Genomic DNA, 17,592 nt, shown 5'->3' with positions numbered 1-17,592 from the left:
GGTAGTCTCCTTTGGTATTCCTAGTTGACCCCATTGTGGTTGATTTCTAACCTCACTGTATCATGGTCAGAAAAGATACTTTTTATGATTTCAATATTCATGTATTTATTAAGGCTGTCTTTGTGTCCAAACACAGTTTGATCCTTGAGTATGCTCTATGTGCACTTGAAAAATATATGTATTCTTTCTTTTGGAGAGGAAAAGTTTTTAATGTATCTGTAAAGTTCATTTCATCTACGACTTGTCAATTTTTTGTTCTGATAATCTGTCTCTTGCTGTGAGTGGTGTGTTGAAGTCTCCAGCTAATACTGCGCTGCTGTTGACATGTCCCTTAACGTCAGTACTATTGGGGTGCCTGTATATTTGGGGTACATAGGTTGATGATGGTTATGTTTTCCTGTTGGATTGATCTTCTGACCAACATGTAGTGTTCGTGTCTGTCGCTTTTTACCTTCTGTGCCTGAAAGTCTAATTCCTCGGATACTAGAATAGCTGTCCCTGTCTGTCTGTCTGTTTGCATTTTTGCCTAGGAAGACCTTGTTCCAGCCTGCCATCAGGAGCTTCTGTTTGTCCTGGGAATCTCTCCCTCACCCCTTTTCTATTCATGAGCTCACTTGTGGCTTCGTGAATTTCCAAATGTTTTCAGGTGGTTTTTTTTTTTATTATTTAAGAAAGTATTAATTAACAAAACCATAGGGTAGGAGGGGTACAATTCCACACAATTCCCACCACCCATTCTCCATATCCCACCCCCTCCCCTGATAGCTTTCCCATTCTCTATCCCTCTGGGAGCATGGACCCAGGGTCATTGTGGGTTGCAGAAGGTAGAAGGTCTGGCTTCTGTAATTGCTTCCCCGCTGAACATGGGCGTTGACTGGTCAGTCCATACTCCCAGTCTGCCTCTCTCTTTCCCTAGTAGGGTGTGTCTCTGGGGAAGCTGAGCTCCAGGACACATTGGTGGGGTCTTCAGTCCAGGGAAGCCTGGCCGGCATCCTGATGACATCTGGAGCCTGGTGACTGAAGAGAGTTAACATACGAAGCCAAACAAGTTGTTGAGCAATCATGGACCCAAAGCTTGGAATAGTGAAGAGGAAGTGTTAGGGGGATACTCACTGCAAACTCTAGTGTGCTTCTGCTTTCAGGTATATATTTTGCAGTAGTTTATGGATACGTGTGAACATATGCTCTCTCTCACAGAAACTGGTGTATATCTAGGTTTTGGGACTTTGTTAGAAAGTGAACCACCTGAGATGGAATTAGAGTATACTCCTGTAAGAATGGCATACATCAGAAAGGACAGCAGCAACAAATGCTGGAGAGGTTGTGGGGACAGAGGAACCCTTTTACATTGCTGGTGGGATTGTAAATTGGTACAGCCTTTGTGGAGAGCAGTCTGGAAAACTCTCACAAGGCTAGACATGGACCTTCCATATGATCCAGTAATTCCTCTCCTGGGGTTATACCCCAAGGACTCCATAACACCCAACCAAAAAGAGGTGTGCACTCCTATATTCACAGCAGCACAATTCATAATAGCTAAAACCTGGAAGCAAGCCAGGTGCCCAGCAACAGATGAGTGGCTGAGAAAGCTGTGGTATATATACACAATGGAATACTATGCAGCTATCAAGAACAATGAACCCACCTTCTCTGACCCATCTTGGATGGAGCTAGAAGGTATTATGTTAAGTGAGATAAGTCAGAAAGATAAAGATGAGTATGGGATGATCCCACTCATCAACAGAAGTTGAGGAAGAAGATCTGAAAGGGAAACTAAAAGCAGGACCTGACTAAATTGTAAGTAGGGCACCAAAGTAATAACCCTGAGGTGAGGGGTAGACATGCAGCTTCCTGGGCCAGTGGGGGGTGGGAGTGGGTGGGAGGGATGGGACACAGTCTTTTGGTGGTGGGAATGGTGTTTATGTACACTGCTAGTAAAATGTAGTCATATACATCACTAGTTAATTAATACGAGAGGGGGAAAATTGATTGTATGTCTCGAAGTTTTTCAAAACACAAACTGAATCTTTTCTCAATATATGCAGTGTAATTGATATGCAGACTCTCTCAAAAGCCTAGACCAAGTAGATCAGAAGCAACCAATAGCACAGCTATATACAAGATACTGGGTACCGTACAGCAAACCCTAACAAAAGGACTTTTCAGAGTTAACCCAATTACCAAATAATGTGATGATAACATTAACTATCGATTGTCTTTTTGAACTCTAAGACAGCAGGAACCTCACATCTCCACTATAGAGCCTCTACTTCCCCCAGTCCTGGAACCATTCATTGGATAGGGCCCACTTTCCCGTATGCCTCTCCCAATCCATATCAAATAATATTGCATGTGCCGATCACAACCTAATCAACACAACGATTGCCACCTCAACATGCTTCACTTCAGACTGTGTCCAGAGACTACACGTGTGGAATGACAACCCTTCAGCTTCATTACTCGGGTGAGACCTTTCCTTTCAGGTGGTTTTTGTTGCTTTTCCTAGTTGACCAGAGAGAGTGAAAGTGGCTTTACTGTTAGTCCATAGCCATGCCTCCAGAAGTCCTCAGCTGTATTTTTCTAAAGATAATCTAAGAAAGGACTCCCTACCGATAGTATTTTATTCTTAGAAAAAAACATCATTCTTACATGCTCTTTATACCTTTTTCACTTCACAAATTTTAGACAGCCTTCCCATCTTGGTAGTTGAAAAGCACTCACAACCTCTTCTAGGATTGTTTGGTACTTTTTAGGCCGCACATTGATTTATTTCTCCTATTGATGGACATTCAACTTCTTTCAAATGTTTTTAGGGAGAGGTAAACAAGGCTGCCACAAGTAATTTTGCAATTATAACATTTGGAGTGTAACTATGTCTACAGGATATATTTCTAAAATTCAAACCACTAGGCTAAAGAGTACATACATTTTGAATTTTCATTAGGTTTTATCAAATTTGAATCCCTAGAAAGTTTTGCCAGTTTACAATTTCACTAGTACGATACGTCATCATTTGCTGAGAGGTGGGGGAAATAGTGTCTCATTTAGTTTAATGAGTGTGTCTTACTTTAGAACCCTAAATGTTGGGGGCTGGGCTGTGGCACATCTGGTTGTGTGTACACTTTACTATGTACAAAGATCGAGGTTCAAACTGCCACTTCCCACTTGCAGGAGTAAGCTTCACAAGTGGGAAAGCAGGTCTGCAGGTCTCTCTCTCTCTCTCTCTCCTCCCTCTGCCCTCTCAATTTCTCTCTGTCCTAACTAATAAAAAAGGGAGAAGGCAAAAAGGAAAGAGAGAATAGAAGGGGGGAAATGACCATTAGGAGTGGTAGATTTGTCAATTTGTTATGCAGACACCATGCCCCAGCAATAACCCTGGTGACAATTATTTATTTTAAGTAAAAGAATGAAATTAAAAGAATCTTGATTGTTGTGGTCCAGGAGGTGGCGCAGTGACTAAGGCACTAGATTCTCAAGCATGAGGTCCTGAGTTCAGTCCCCAGCAGTATATGTACCAGAGTGATGTCTGGTTCTTTCTCTCTCTCTTCTTACCTTTCTCATTAATAAATAAATAAAATCAAAAAAAGAATCTTTATTGTCTTTTCATGGGAATAAAAACCATTTTCAGTTTCTGTTTCTGAGAAATGCTTGTTGATACATTTTTCTTTTTGGGTTCTGTGGGTTTGTTGACTCATGGGAACTCAATAAAGGATAGGCTCTTGATGACTGGGGGGAAATTTATGATTAGTTGATTAACTGCTCATAGTGGTACAGATCTAGTGAGGCTGGGCTTAAGGACATGAATATGTTCTGAAATGGGGTGTTCAGAGTTTGTTGTGTAAACGTTAGAGAGCACACTTACACAAGCATAGGTGGCATAGCCTGGTATAACCTAGGCTATATACCATGACCCATGGGAACCACAGTATATATGCAGCTTATCATTTAGTGAAAAACCATTAAGAAGTGCATAATTGTGGTGCAAAGTGCAAGGACCAGCATTAAGGATCCCGGTTCGAGCCCCCCAGCTCCCCACCTGCAGGGGAGTCGCTTCACAAATGGTGAAGCAGGTCTGCAGGTGTCTATCTCTCTCCCCCCTCTATCTTCCTCTCCTCTCTCTATTTCTCTCTGTCCTACCCAGCAATGATGACATCAATAACAACAACAATAATAACTACAACAATAAAAAACAACAAGGGCAATGAAAAGGGAAAATAAATAAATAAATAGATATAAGTTTTTTTTAAAAAAAAGAAGCGCATAGGGAGTTAGGCGGTAGTGCAGCGGGTTAAGCGCACGTGGCGCAAAGCCCAAGGACCAGCATAAGGATCCCAGTTCAAGCTCCTGGCTCCCCACCTGCAAGGGAGTCGCTTCACAGGTAGTGAAGCAGGTCTGCAGGTGTATGTCTTTCTCTCCCTCTGTCTGTCTCCCCCTCTTCTCTCCATTTCTCTCTGTCCTATCCAACAACGATGACAGCAATGACAACAGTAATAACTACAACAATAAAAACAACAAGGACAACAAAAGGGAATAAATAAATAATAATTTAAAAAGAAATTTCTTTTTAAAATGTAAAGTGCATAATTGTATGTGGATACAGTAGCAAAGAAAGGGCTGTCTTTATAAAGCTTAATTCCTAGTGGAATAGCTAGAGAAGTCAAGTCATTGCGTGTAAATTGAATTTGTTTTACCACAGACATTCCATATAGAGAGAATTATTTAATTCTTTCTCATGCCTGTGTTCTCTTTTCAGCACATGCACGGGATAGCCACCTTGCTAAATACATACTCTTCACAGGGATAAGCAGGCTCTAATTAGTCAGAGCTTTTCTTGTTTTGTGTGTATATGTGTGTGTGTGGGGGGGTCATACAGTCTCATTACATCTAATCAACTCTTGCAATTGTAGCACAAAAGTAACCAGAAGGGGTTGTATTGTGATATGGAAAACTGAGAAATGTTATGCATGTACAAACTATTGTATTTACTGTCGAATGTAAAACATTAACTCCCCACTAAAGAAATTTTTTTAAAAAGTAAGTAACCAGAGATACTACCTGGAAAGTGAGCATGGGCCAGCAAAATATCTCACTTGGATAGTATGCTGCTTGGTCACATGAATGACCCAGATTCAAGTCTTGCCCCTACAACATTGAAGGGATCTTCAGTGCTGTAGTCTCTCTCTCTCTCTCTCTCTCTCTCTCTCTGTCTCTCTCTCTCTCTCTCTCTCTCTTTCTGCCTTCTCCATCTCTATATTAAAAAAGGAAGAAGAAGGAGGAGGAGGAAGAGAAGGAGAAGAAGAAATGAGCATGGCTCATCTGCTTAGTACACCTGCTTAGTCATGCACACAACCCAAGTTCAAGTCCAGCCCCCACCGCACTGAAGTTTTGATACTTTGGTATTTTCCCTTCTCTCCTCAGATTCATTATTTCTGCTCTCTTTAGAAAATAGGTAGGTCAAATTCCAAATGACAACAGCAGTAAAAAACACATGAACATGGTTGTGTTCCAATAATATATTATATATGAACACTAAAGTTCAAATTTCATACGCTTTTGCAAATGCCACAAAGTATTCTCTTAATTCCACACCAAACCATTTAAATATGTTATTAAAACCACTCTCCCTAGCCCAAGGCTGTGTAAAATAAACTTTGCTTGTGGGAACATAATTCTCTAACCTCTATTCTATATCTTTCTACTGTACTGCCTCCCAAATGTCCTCTGAGCTATGAGTTTTAGTGGCCTCTTTTAGAATCAGATAAGGAAACAAAGAGAACTTCATTGCCAAAGCCCACAGCAATAATAGCAACACTTACGGTAATAACAGTAGTAATGAATCACATTCTCAAGTACAAAAAATAAAGACCTGTTCCTAGCTGCTGCTAGTCCTGCAGGACAAGTTATCAGTTTGTCCTGTGATGTTGATCTGGTTAAATGACTAAGGTGCCAGGTTCACTGAGAATCACATTCACCCAGGCCTGGTCAGGGGGCATCCTGAATTCCTCCCTAAGGAGCAGCAAACCCCGCTCACCCCACAGCACCTCTTTTGCTCATAGCTGCATATACATATTTGCCAAACCTGCCTTCTTTTTCCTCTCCAATCACAGTACACCTTTATAATTATAAATTCATGTGATTCCTGTCTCCCACACTTCAACACAAGAAGGAGCATTTACTTGCCTCCTGGCTGTTTAATCCCAGTCTAGAAGAGGGCTTGGCAGATGGTTGATGATCCATAGACCTTTGTTGACTTATGAATCATCTCTCTTGCAACTCACTAATTTGGTATTAGAAGGTGGAGCCTGAACTCATAAGTATGGAAAGTCATACTATGGATGGATTTTTTTAAATTATTTTCATTTTACTAGTGATTTAATAATGATTGACAAGATTGTGGGATAAAAGGGGTACAATTCCATACAGTTCCCACCACCAGAGTTCCATATCCCCTCCCCTACATTGGAAACTTTCCTATTCTTTATCCCTCTGGGAGTCTGGATCAAAGATTTTTATGGGGTGCAGAAGGTGGGTGGTCTGGCTTCTCTAGCTGCTTCTATACTGGACATGGATGTTGACAGATTGATCCATACTCCTAGCCTGTTTTTATCTTTCCCAACTGGGGTAGGTCTCTGAAGAGGTGGGGTTCCAAGACACATTGGTGGGGTTGTCTACCCAGGAAGTCAGGTTGGTGTCATGGTAGCATCTGCAACTTGGTAGCTGAAAAGCATTAAGATATAAAGCAGAACAAACTGTTTAATAATCAAGAATCTAAAGACAAGAATACAGCAGATGAGATTTGGGGGTTTTATGTTGGGAGATGATAGAAAGTCTATTTTAGGTATATTCTAAGGGACCCATGACTTTACTAATTTTTACCTTAACCCCACAGATAACATGCAAGTGGTCTAAAAGTATTGTCTGGAAAGATAGTATCAGGGTTGGGAATAGGACCAGAAATCTGGATCAGGGAAGAAATTAGCTCCCTAATATGGGAAAAGTATATAAATACTGTTAACTGTAAAGACTACTGATCTGACCTAGAGTCTATGTCTATTCGTATTTAGCATAGGAGCCTGTATAACCTCCGCACCCCTGTTAGTCTGAGTTCACAGTCCGTGGTCATAGCTGGGAACATTCTAGGCTGCATTCATTTCAGGACCCATCTTCCTCAAGTAGCAGAGTATGTTGACCCACTCTCCCTTCAGAGAAAGGGGCAATTTCCACCACTGTTGTTTTAGATTGAGGGCAAAGTCCTATAGAGGCCCACAAGAGGGTTTATGATGTTGTTCCTGGTGGAGATGACCAGTAATGGTGGAGAGAGAAATCTGTTAGAGGTCTAGGTTCATCATGTCTATGTGGGAATTCCAGGATTCCCTGACTAGGGTCCCAGATGATGGGGTGGTCTGATAATGACAAAAAGGGCCATCATTAAAGTATGCTGGTCTCTTGCCCTTATCCAGCTTTTGTATTCCTTTATCTGACAGGGTTAGAGTTTGATTGATTGAGGAAGTGAAATAGGAAGTAGGTGAGGAGGGCATCTAAGTCTAATTAGAAGATATCTTATTAAATACTTTATGGTGTCTTTTTTAAATATTTATTTATTTATTACCTTTTGTTGCCCTTGTTGTTATTATTGATGCCGTTGTTGTTGAATAGGACAGAGATAAATGGAGAGAGGAGGGAAAGACAGAGGGAGGAGAGAAAGATAGACACCTGCAGACCTGCTTCACCACCTGTGAAGCAACTCCCCTGCAGGTGGGGAGCCAGGGGCTACAACCAGGACCCTTACACTGGTCCTTGTGCTTCACGCTATGTGCACTTAACCTGTTGCGCTACCACCCGACTCCTTATGGTGTTTTTTTTAGGTCTTTCTACTTGCTTGCTGCACTTTTTTGAGTCACTGTAGACCACTGCACAACTTTACTGTAAGATATATTTCCCCCTAACTTATGGATACATGTGCTCATGTGCCTTATCTCTTGGTCCCTGGTCTGTGTCTAGGTTCTGTGACTTTGTTAGGAAGTGCACCACTTGAAATGGAATTAAAAGTCCTATGAGCTGGGAAAGGTCTGACCGGAGTGATGGAGCTGAAGGGTTGACATCCTAGGCCTGACATCTCTGAACACTGTCCAAAGTGAAACATGTCAAGGTGGCACTGGTTGCCTTAATTTGCTTGAGATCAGGAGATGAAGTATCAAATGGTATAGATACAAGAGAAGCATGAAGGAAAATGATCAAAGCCCCAGAGGTTCCAGGACTGGAAGAAATACAGGTTTTATAGAGTATGAGGAAGGTTTCTTGTTGTCTTAGAGTTTAAGAAGGCAATATATAGTTATTACTGTAAGCAAGTAATTAGGGAACTTGGTTTACTTTGAAAATCCCATGGTTAGGATTTATTGTACCATATAAGACCTGCCATGATTTGTATCATTTAATGCTATTTACAAATAACTATATCCTTTTATTTTTATTATTTTTATTTATAAAAAGGAAACACTGACAAAACCATAGGATAAAAGAGGTACAACTCCACACAATTCCCACCACTAGAACTCCATATCCCATCCCCTCCCCTGATAGCTTTCCTATTCTTTATCCCTCTGGGAGTATGGGTCATTATGGGGTGCAGAAGGTTGAAGGTCTGGCTTCTATAATTGCTTCCCCGCTGAACATGGGTATTGGCAGGTCAAACCATACTCCCAGTCTGTCTCTCTCTTTCCCTAGTGGAGTGGGGCTCTGGGGAAGCAGAGCTCCAGAACACATTGGTGGGGTCGTCTGCCCAGGGAAGTCCGGTTGGCATCATGGTAGCATATGGAACCTGGTGGCTGAAAAAAAGAGTAAACATATAAAGCCAAACAAGTTGTTGACTAAACAAATAACTATATCTTATATGCTGACAAGACCGATTGATTCTGGTCTACTATAGATGGAATTTCTCTTCATCAAAGAGCTCAGTAAAAACCAGACATTTGGCTAATTTCTCCAGGTAATTGGGTAGATAGAAAGGAGACAAATACAGCAACAATTCATGTTTTTTCCATTGATCTACACTCCTTCAATGACTCAAAGGATACACAAGGTAATTTCCCAGTAGGAGAACTAAGCTCCAAGATAGGGTGCTCAGCCAAGGACATTGCTTCATAGTAGCAAAGCACTTCATAGTCAGTAACAAAGCACATAGGTGCCTGCCTACTTATTGTTCTTATACTCTGGTTTGGTTATTTTGGGCTATTTCTTCATCACTGAATATAATTTTGATGATTAAAAAAAAACTGGTTTGGGGGCCTAACGATAGTGCAGCAGGTTAAGCATACATGGCACAGTGCAAGGACTGGCGCAAGGATCCCGGTTCGAAACCCCGGCTCCCCACCTGCAGGAGGGTCGCTTCACAAGCAGTAAAGCATATCTGCAGGTGTCTGTCTTTCTTTCCCTCCTCTCTCGATTTCTCTCTATCTTACCCAACCACAACAACAACAACAGCAATGGCAATAATAACAACAAGGACAACAAAATGGGAAAAATGGCTTCCAGGAGCAGTGGATTTGTACTGCAGGCACCAAGTCCCAGCAATGACCCTGGAGAAGAAAAAAAAAATTGGCTTTTACGTGGGAAATTTTGTCTTGTTCATTTGTGATTTAATATTGATTTACAAAATTACGAGAAAGCAGAGGTATAATTCCACACCTTTCCCACCACCAGAGTTCTGTGTCCTCATCCCTCCACTGGAAACTGTAATATTTCTCCCAAGATCACAGACATGGGTTGAATATATATATATATATATATATCTCCATTTTCTATGGTTCTATCTTCTCTTCCTTTCTAAGTCACACCTACTACTTGTGAGTGTCATTCCCCCCCCCTTTTTTTTTCTCCCCTCTCCAGATGGAATTGTAATTCAGAACCCTCTGGTCATCTTCCCCTAACATTTACCCCTCTGGGAGTATGAACCAAAATTCTTTATGAGGTGCAGAAGGTGGAAGGTCTGGTTTCTGTATTTGCTTCTGTATTGGACATAGACATTGGTGGGTTAATCCATACCACCAGCCTATTTCTCTCTTTCCCTAGTGGGACAGGGCTCTGGGGAGATGGGTTTACAGGACATATTGGTGAGGTCGTCTGCCCAGGGAATTCAGGATGAAGTTATAGTAGCATCCACAATTTGGTGTCTGAAAGCAGGGCAAAATGTTTAATGAACAGAAACCATAAAGTAAGAATAGAGCAGATAGGAATAGAGATTTTAGTGTGGATAAAAAGCTAGGAAGTCTCTTTTGGGTATGTTCCTAGGGGCCCATGACTATGGTATTTTTACTGGAGCTTAATAGCTAACCTGATTTTTTTTTTTCTTTCTCATAAACTTTCTGGGCCAGGAGGTGCCTCCAAGGTAGAGATACAGCATATCTTGCTTACATGAGGCCTGGGTTCAACCTGGAGCACTGCATGAAAACAAACAGAACATCATAAAAGATGGAACCACCACTCTGGTCTCTGTCTCATCATTTAAATATAAATATAAATATATATATAATTTATATTTCAAGGAGAACATAACTAAAATTTTGGAAGGAAATCAAGCTTCCTAGAAGTAGCAGTATGGAAAATCCCAGGTCAGTTTCTACCTAAATCAGATCAAACATCCCAGGCCACAGTTAACACCGTTTTGTTCCCTCTACAATCAATCATCTGCAAAACAGTATCCTACCTTAATTCATTCCTAAGATCATACAAAATCTAACAATCGCCAATCAGGGAGAATGCAGGATAACACAATTGTACACACCCTGGGGATTAGAGGTGGTGGGGAGTGTAAATATGCACAAGGTTCTGGTTCCCTACAAGAGTTACACTTGACAAAGCCTTGGCCAACAAGACTATTAAAAATAAGTAGAGACTGGAAGCCATAAACCTGAGGGGTGGGGGAAGTGGTTGGCTTTGGCTTTGTAGTCCCATCCATAATGAACTTTATTTATACCCATGGGTGGAGGAGGGACTTGTTCATCACTAAAGTAATTTTCAACTCTAAAACTTTTTTATAAATTTAAATTCCACCCTAGTAATTTAGGTCTTTTAATCTTTTTTTTTCTGTGATGACAAGAAAAAGCAAACAATGTCAAAAAATCAACTTTCTTTCTATGGCAGGTATAAAAAAAGATCCAGTTAGTATGTTTAGAGCACTTGAGGTAGACACAGCCAGGTGCTCAAGACACAGTGGAGTGAAACAGATGAAGAGTTCTCAGTGTAGTATGTTTCTTATATTTTGTAACATGTGCACTCAGCCACATGCACCATCACCTGGCCCCAGTTTCCTACATTTTAAGCTTGTGCCATATATATATATATATATATATATATATATATATATATATATATATATATATATATGAAACATTGACAAAACCATAGGATAAAAGGAGTACAACTCCACACAATTCCCACCACCAGATCTCAATATCCCATCCCCTCTTCTTTATCACACTGGGAGTATGGACCCAAGGTCATTGAGGGATGTAGAAGGTGGAAGGTCTGGCTTCTGTAACTGCTTCCCCAATGAAAACGGGCATTGACTGGTTGATCCATACTCCCAGCCTGCCTCTCTCTTTCCCTAGTAGGGTGGGGCTTGTGTCTTTTTTTATGTCTTCACTCTCAGGTGGAGAAAAATCACTGGTAAGGAAAGATCCTGGCGGTGGCGCACCAGGTTCAGTGCACATAGCATGGAGTATGCAGACGCGTTAAAGGATCCTAGTTTGAGCCCCCAGCTTCCCACCTGCAGGGGAGTTGCTTCACAAGTAGTGAAGTAGGTTTGCAGGGGTCTCTCTTCCTCTTCTCCTCTTTATCTTCCCCTCCCCTCTCAATTTCTCTCTGCCCTACCCAATAAAAATAACAAAAAAAAAATAGTAATTGTTCTTTTAAAAAAATTAAGTATATTCTCTTCAAAAAAAAAAAAGAAAGAAAGAAAAGATCCTGTGGTATCTATATGGGGCATATAAAGTAAGCCTGGCTTTGTTGAAAAGCATTCTCATTTCCTATGCAATTGGCATGTGGTAATTATGTTTACTTTTTAATTCCTAATGAGCAGTTCTTAAGTAATTGGCACCTCATTTCTGCTCTCCAGTACTAAGAACTACACTGGATGAGCTCCAGGGAAGTGGTGTGCCTGTAATTTGATGAACTGAAAAGCTAAGGCATCCACTGGAATTGAACTCAGTTTCCCTGTTGCCTTTAATACTGGTAAACTGTGAATGGGGAAAAAAAAAAAAGTAATGTATAATCCTGAATAAAAGAAAGTCTTTTAGGAGCTGGGAGGAGGCGCACTCAGTAGAGTACATACATTACCATCCACAAGGACCAGGATTCAAGCCCCTGGTTAGCACAGGGGCGCACCTATGAGATGGAGGGGGAAGCTTCATGACTAGTAAAGTGGTGCTGCAGTGTCTCTCCTCTCTCTATCTCTCAGTTTCTGCATGGCTAAATAAATAAAAATATGGTGAACAACTGGACTTCCCTGGGCAGGTGTCCTAGAGCCCCACCTCCCCAGAGCCCCACCCCACTAGGGAAAGAGAGAGGCAAGCTGGGAATATGGATCAACCTGTCAATATCCATGTTCTGCGGGGAAGCAATTACAGAAGCCAGACCTTCCACCTTCTGCATCCCACAATGACCCTGGGTCCACACTCCCAGAGGGATAAAGAATAGGAAAGCTATCAGGGGAGGGATAGGATATGGAGTTCTGGTGGTGGGCATTGTGTGGATTTATACCCCTCTTATCCTATGGTTTTTGTCAGTGTTTCCATTTTATAAATAATTGAAAATATATATGACTAAATAAAATAGCAGTGGAGTTATGCAGGCACTGAACATCAGTGATAACTCTGCTGGCGAGAGAGAGAGAGAATAAATAAAGTGAGGAGATTCCTGCTATTCTCATGACATAAAGTCTAGATTTCTGCACAACTAAAGTTGACTCAGTTAAGTTCTGTAAACCTGACTGAACCCCAATTACATGACTTGCACTTTACAAAGTACAAGTTAAATAATGATAATAAGATATAGCCTAAGAAGTTCTTTGTAAATATATGTTTACTGTCTGCTTGGGAAAATAGCACATATTGTACCCATGTGTCAACAACTATACTGTAAACCATTAACCCTCCCCATAAAATTATAAAAAGTAAAAATTCAAATAAGTATACATGAAATAACCAGCTTCCAAGGAAGCAAAGGAGCCCAGTTCAAGACAGCAGGCTAAGTATTTATCTCTACAACTTCCTCAGACCCCATCAAAACAACAAAAAAGAGAACTGAGTTATAACAGCTATAACAACAACTTAGGTATTATTAACAGACAAGAAGTCCCATCCAACTTTTGGACATCAAAAAGAGAGGCATTGTACAAGAAAAAATGGAAAGTGCTAATGTCCAGATATAAATATAAACTTTGACGGTGAGAAGAGCAAGAAGGCATGGAGGGGCAGGGAAATATAGATGTTCTTAGATCTGCAAGGTACTAGCCAAGTACCAGTGGCTGTTAACTAAAATTTATAAGACAAGGTAGAATTTTTAGGACTTTGAGGGTATTAGAGTAACCACTAAAATAACTAAATGTATTTACAGAAAGAAAGGCAGGAAGTGGAAGGAGGAGATAGAGTAAAGACACTACATTTTTCAGCTTTCTTATCAAGGAGTTGATAGATACTATCTAGTACTAAAATTAATATGTAATTTGAAGTTGTTGGATATGAAAAAGCCACCAGGAGCAGTAGAAAAGTTTACTTTCCATTTTATGTCTTCTGATCTGATGAGAGGGTGGGGGGGAGAGAGAGAGGAGTTGGGGACTCATGCTTGCCCAAGTTCATCACTCCAGGAAGCTTTTTCATTCAGAGCAAGGAAGAAACACCACAGTGTTGGTGTCACAGCACATGGTGCCCAGGATGGAATCTGGGTTATGCAAATGTCAAGGCCTGTACCCTACCTGATGAACTATTTTTCTGGCCTTTAGCTGATTTTTTGAAGCAGTTATAATAAACATTTTTATATCAATAAATAAGAAGATGAATGCCTGGATAAATGTTCTGTTTATAAACAAATGAAGTATTTTATATACTAGGTAGCAAAAAAGAAAAACAGGGTAGTGCTATCTAAAATATAAGCCCTTGTGTTTTAAAAAATATCTGTAATAACAGTTTAAACATATTTTTATAACTACAAGGGAAAGGTTTTAACAATGGTTTTTCTCAGGAAGGCAAAACAGCTCATTGGGTTGCTGTGCTACTGTGTCATGTGCACAAGGCAGATTTGCACATGGCCACCGCCACATTGCAGGAAGCTTTTGTGCTGTGGTCTCTTTCATTGTCTGCCTCTTTGTCTGTATCTACAAAAGAAAACCAAGGAAAAAATCATCAACAACAAAAACAGTAGTTTCCTCTTAGGGAAGAGGAAAGATTAATACAAAGACTAGATAAGAAACCTTCCTCTTTTTCTCCTCCTTCTCCTCCTCCTTCTCTTTCTTCTTCTCCTCCTTTTTCTCCCTCCTCCTCCCCTTCTCTTCCTTCTCATCCTCTTCCTCTTCTTCTTTGTGTGTGTGTATTTCTGAATTAACTGAAATAAGTCACAGCCTCTTGAAAACTTAAAAACTAATAAATTAGGGTGCTGGGCAATGGTGTACCCAGTTTAGCACACATGTTCCCATACACAAAGACCTAGGTGAGACTCGGCTGCACTGCTGATGGGAATGCAAACTACTGCAGACCATTTGGAAGATTGTGTGGAGAGGCCTTAAATAAAAATGGAGTTACCTTATGAACCAGCGATATGACTCTTGGGCATTTATCCAAAGGACACTCAAGCACAAATTCAAAGAGACATATGCACCCCCTATGCTCGTAGCTGAATTATTCACAATCGCCAGAGTGGAAGCAGCTGAAATGCTGATCAACAGAAGTTACGGGGTATATGTTCCATGGAATACTACTCTGCAACCAAAAAAGACGACATTGTTTCCTTTGGGACAAAATGGATGAAACTAGAGGTGATTATGCTTAGATAAATACTTAAAGAGATGAAAAATAATTACTGGATGGTTTCATTTATAAGTGGAATCTAGAGATCTGATACACATAAACTTGGAAATAAAAGAAAGAAAGAAAGAAAGAAAGAAAGAAAGAAAGAAGGAAGGAAGGAAGGAAGGAAGGAAGGAAGGAAGGAAGGAAGGAAGAAAGAAAGAAACTGTTTCTAAGACTAGTGAGAACCATAGTGGTTATCTTTGGGAGGTAAGGGAGTAGGGATACAGAACTTTGGTGGTGGATGTGGAATTGTACATTGTAACCTTGTGATCTTGTAGCCTACTATTAATCACAAATAAAAAATATAAAAAGGAATGATAGTAAATTTGTGGGTGATGATGAAAAAAATGGAATAATATTCTTGGAAAAAACTAATAAATCAAGAGAATGGCCCAAAAACATGCATATTTCAATAAAAGTCTACACACAAGTGTGTGTAGTCACTTATTTAACATGTAATAAATTCCTACTGTGGCTATGTAAGTGATAGAATAGTAAACAAAACAATCTCTAATTTCAGGAAATTCATAGTCAGATGACGCAAAGGACAACATACACAGTTACCACAGATGGTGAGGTTTGCGCTGATAACCGTAGGCACAGAATCACAGAATGTTCAAGATGGGTCCACTTACTATGTATGTATATGTGTGTGCACGTTTGCTCGTGCACTTGTGCGCACACACACATGCACCACCTAGGCTCAAACTCAAGACTTTATACATGTGGAGTATATATAAATAAACACTGAGACACATCCTTGACCCTCCTTGCACTATGTTAGTAAACCTTCATGGAAGCCATGATGTCCAAATGAAGGTCAGTTCTGAGTATCCACTCACACAGCATACATATTTCTGCATTTGTATGTGAAAGATTTGTATGAAGTAAAAGCAAGCTATGCTCATAATAAAGTGCCTATGCTAGTAACCAAAGAGGAGATCAATGAAGTGGCTGGCATAAGCCTCAATATTTGGCTTTGTTCAGGAGTTCCAATAACCCAAAGACAGCTATGCTGAAGGAACTTTTGACAAGGCTGAGAGGAGGCTAGGAAGACAACATTCTCAAGTTTCTAAGCATCAGAACTTCCTGAGAAATTTAGGGAGCATGACCAGCAGCCTAAAGAAAGTACAAATATTTAAACAATAGTCAAGAATCTTCCCTTTGAAGATCCTAAAGCACTTTTGTAAATAAAGACTTTCCTTTTACAGGTGGCAAGCCTGAGGCTTAAAGCCATCCCCCCCCCCCCCCCCCTTGCACAGACAGGGATTTGCAGAAACAAAACAGACCACACTATTCCTGACTTGTCTCCACGCTGGTATGGTGATCAGACCCGTCCTGTTGCCACTGAAAAACTGTTAAAATAGGTTCTGTGCAGGGATAGCAGGATTTGTTGTTAACAAGCAATGTTTCCCCATTGGTGTTCACGCGTACATGGTGTTCTTCAGAAGGCACAGCATGTGGTTTCTGAGGAAAGCAGGCTTTGGCAGGGCTTCTAGCATTTCAAGTCCACACGTGTAGTAGAGTTGCCACAACTCGGCAACGCTTTTCTGGCAGGGTTAGTTATGCCCTGCAGTACTTTCAGTTGGTTTTTATGGTCTTTAAAGCCACCATGAAAGTCAATGGACCTGGAATTCAAACTTCTGAAATATTCTACTCTATTACTGAGTTGTTGGTGTTGAGACGTGTTTGTGTGTGTGTGTGTGTGTGTTTTCTTTTTTTTTTTTTTTTTTGCAACAGGAGTCTCGGCATTTAAGACAAGATAAACATGATAAGACAATGGCAGAGGAAATTGCGGGTTTATGTCTCCAAGTGGGCTAATTTCCAAATTACTCTAGAGAAAATTGCTCAGGATGATTTCACAGGTTTCCTCCATACTTCGAGGTAGTAAGATGGCTGCACCTGCAAGATTTAATTACATGTTCATTTTTCTCCACAGCAAAGGTATCACTGTAATTGGAGGGTGCTGGCCTTAGCCAAACTTGTTTCTTGTAGGGCTCTGGAGAAACAGTTTTACCCTGGGAATGTGTAAATGATGGTGGTGAAGCTACCTGGCATAATTACTCTGCAGAATTCAGGTTGGCTTCATTTTATCAACAGTGAGATCACTGAGAGAGTAAATAATCTTTCTGAAGAGTTTTGAACTTCACTACACCTGACTCACATGTCCACTGGCTGTGAGATGATGAAAAACTAGTAAGTGAAATATCGTACGTCAAAATTCCATCTATCTGGAGGGATTGAAGCTTGGGATTTTTGATTAATTAATAGTAACTACAACTAATTACAAGTATATTACATGACAGACTTAAACCATTTCCACAGATATCAAGTGTTTTATATATAGTTGGTCAAAAATTATTTTAAAAGCTATTTTATTATTTATTAATTGTGATCTTTGAAAGGTCACCAGACTTAAGAGCTCCAAGGAGGGAAACATACTGAAATAAGAAAGGAATATGAAACATTATCACTGAAACTATGACTGGGCCTTGGACACAAAGTGTGAGTCAATACTTGTTTTTTTAATTTT

General features: G+C 40.4%; 1 protein-coding gene and 1 long non-coding RNA gene across 6 annotated transcripts in view; one reads left to right on the top strand and one right to left on the bottom strand.

Moving 5' to 3' along the window:
* KCTD1 (potassium channel tetramerization domain containing 1) overlaps positions 1-17,592 on the top strand; it is a 289,937-nt gene that overhangs the window by 107,805 nt on the left and 164,540 nt on the right. The window lies entirely within an intron of this gene.
* Positions 9,744-17,592, bottom strand: part of LOC132533154 (uncharacterized) — a 47,838-nt gene continuing 39,989 nt past the window's right edge. For all 5 annotated transcript variants that reach the window (XR_009545062.1, XR_009545060.1, XR_009545061.1 and 2 more), the window contains one exon: positions 9,744-10,436. This is a non-coding gene — a long non-coding RNA (uncharacterized LOC132533154). The remainder of the gene's footprint in view (positions 10,437-17,592) is intronic.

The sequence above is a fragment of the Erinaceus europaeus genome, chromosome 15 (genome assembly GCF_950295315.1).
Source record: "Erinaceus europaeus chromosome 15, mEriEur2.1, whole genome shotgun sequence".
NCBI lineage: Eukaryota > Metazoa > Chordata > Mammalia > Eulipotyphla > Erinaceidae > Erinaceus > Erinaceus europaeus.
The sequence above is the reverse complement of the archived record's forward strand: the minus strand, read 5'-3'. Positions and strand labels throughout refer to the sequence as shown.